Consider the following 2,500-nt stretch of genomic DNA (forward strand, 5'->3'; position numbering starts at 1 on the left):
CCTTGGAGAAGGTACGCACACACACACACACATACACACACACACACACACGATGGACCTGTCTTCAGCATGCACGCCTTGTAGAAGGTACGCACACATACACACACTCACACACACGATGGACCTGTCTTCAGCATGCACGCCTTGTAGAAGGTACGCACACACACACACACACACACACACACACACACACACACACACACACACACACACACACATACATCACACACACACACACACGCACACACACACATCACATTACACACACGCACACACGGTTAGCTGTCCATCGTGTCCGATGACGACGCTTGTTCCTGGGGGTTGGGGAGGGGGGGGGTGATTGGTCAACATTGTTGCCGTTGATGCCACCTCACGTGGCTATGGAGGCCGATTTTGGAGCCGCACACTCTTCCACAGATGGAGCAGGTATGTCCTGATAATTGGGAGGTGGGGTCTGCCTGCCGGTGTCGTTGGGCACGTCTTGCAGTCCTCCTTTGGATGAAGGAGTCGTTGATTTGCTCAGCTGCTTTGTTGCACGTGGCTCTCCAGGCTGGTCTGTTGGATGCTGTTGCCTCGAGCTGGCCAGGGTTGACGTTGCAGCGCTTCAAGAGTTCTTTGGTAAAGTCCTTGTATCGTCTCTTTTGGCACCAGCGGCCCGCTTGGAGTTGAGCAACTGTCCATAAAGGACTTGGCGTGGGACACGATAGCCAGGCATGCGAATGGTGTGGCCAACCCAGTGTAAATGCCTCTTGGCCAGAGCTGCTTCCATGCTGGTGGTGCCAGTCGCAGTCAGAATATCAGTATGGGGGATGCGGTCCTCCCAGGACAGGTTGAGTATTTTTTGGAGGCTTCTGATGTGAAACATCTCCAGGCTCCCTATGTGGCGTCTATACGGCGTCCATGTTTCTGCCCCATAGAGTAGGGTGGTGACACAGACTGCATTATAGACAGCTACTTTGGTACTGATTTTTAGATTGTTGTTGCCGAATACTCTCTTCCTAAGGCGTCCAAAGGCTGATGAGGCTTTGTTGATCCGGTGGTGGATTTCACTGTCAAGGGTGGAATCTGCAGAGAGTGTGGAGCCCAGGTATGTAAAATGGTCAACAAGACTGAGTGGACTGCCATTGATGTGGAAGCCAACATGTGAAGGAGATTTGGTACAGAGTTGCGCCATGACCTCTGTCTTCTTGGTGTTTACTTGAAGACCAAAGGACTGATACAACGCTGAGATGGTGTTTAGGGCATGCTGCATGGATTCTGGGCTGTGTGCCAAGACAGCACAATCATCTGCATACTGGAGCTCATGGATGTGGCAGGTTGATGTTTTTGTCTGACTTGGAGCCGCCGGATGTTGAAGAGGTTGCCATCAAGGCGGTATTCCAGGTCTATACCATCTTTGTGCTGCAGGGCGTGGTGGAACAGTCGGGTGATTGCTGTGAGGAGGAGATTGAACAGTACTGGTGCCAGGACACAGCCTTGCTTCACCCCAACATTGACCTTAAAGGGATCAGACTGAAGCCCTCCCATAACAACTCTGGCTTGCATGCCATCGTGCAATTGTTGCAGAATGGAGAGGAACTTGGGTGGTACACCAAGTTTGCCAAGTTGTTCCCAGGGCATGTCACGGTTAATGGTGTCAAAGGCTTTGCTGAGGTCAATGAGGGCGATGTAGAGGTGTCTGCGCTGCTCTCTGCTTTTCTCAAGTAGCTGCCGTAGAGCAAAGATCATGTCAGTTGTGCACCTGCACTTACGGAAGCCACACTGTGTTTCAGGGAGAGTAAGTTCTGAGATGTACTCGACCAGTCGGGAGAGCATAATCTTTGCAAGGACTTTGCCTGCTGTGGAGAGGAGCGAAATTCCTCGACTGTTGCCACAGTCTGCTCTGTCCCCTTTCTGTTTATAGAGAACGATGATGTTGGCATCCTTCCTGTCCTGGGGTACATTCTCAGACTGCCAGATTTTGGTGATCAAGAGGTGTAAGCGGTGTGTGAGGAGGTAGCCCCCATGTTTGAACACCTCCACTGGAATACCATCGGGTCCTGGGCTTTTGTTATTTTTCAGTCTCCTGATCGCCTTGGATGTTTCTCCGAAGTCAGAAGTGTTGTCCAAGTGTCGCATCTGTGGCATAACAGGCGCCTTGTCAAGGATGTTGGGGTCTGCAGGGTTGCTGTGATTGAGGAGACCATTAAAATATTCGGCCCAGCACTCAAGGATCTCTTGGCGGTCCTTCAGGAGGCTGTCTCCAGCAGCAGATCTAACAGCAGTGAGGGTTTGCTTCCTTGGTCCATAGAGAGCTTTGATGGCATCATAGAAGCCATGCGTGTCGCTACAGTCAGCAAGATGTTGAATTTCTTTTGCTTTCTCCAGCCACCAGGTGTCTTCCATGGCCCTTAGTGACAGCTGTGCTTTGGCTCTAGCCTTGGTGTAGTTGGCTTTTAGTATGGAGGATTGTGGGTTGGAGAGCAGGGCTTTGTGGGCCTGCTGTTTTTCTTGCAGAGTC

General features: G+C 51.4%; 1 protein-coding gene across 3 annotated transcripts in view; it reads left to right on the forward strand.

Moving 5' to 3' along the window:
* eml5 (EMAP like 5) overlaps positions 1-2,500 on the forward strand; it is a 184,432-nt gene that overhangs the window by 77,433 nt on the left and 104,499 nt on the right. The gene's annotated exons all lie outside the window — the stretch shown is intronic.

Source organism: Alosa pseudoharengus, unplaced genomic scaffold (assembly GCF_046254945.1).
Source record: "Alosa pseudoharengus isolate Yale_2024_CS ecotype anadromous, Long Island Sound unplaced genomic scaffold, YU_APseudo_1.1 YU_APseudo_1.1_scf_2, whole genome shotgun sequence".
NCBI classification, from domain to species: Eukaryota; Metazoa; Chordata; class Actinopteri; order Clupeiformes; family Clupeidae; genus Alosa; species Alosa pseudoharengus.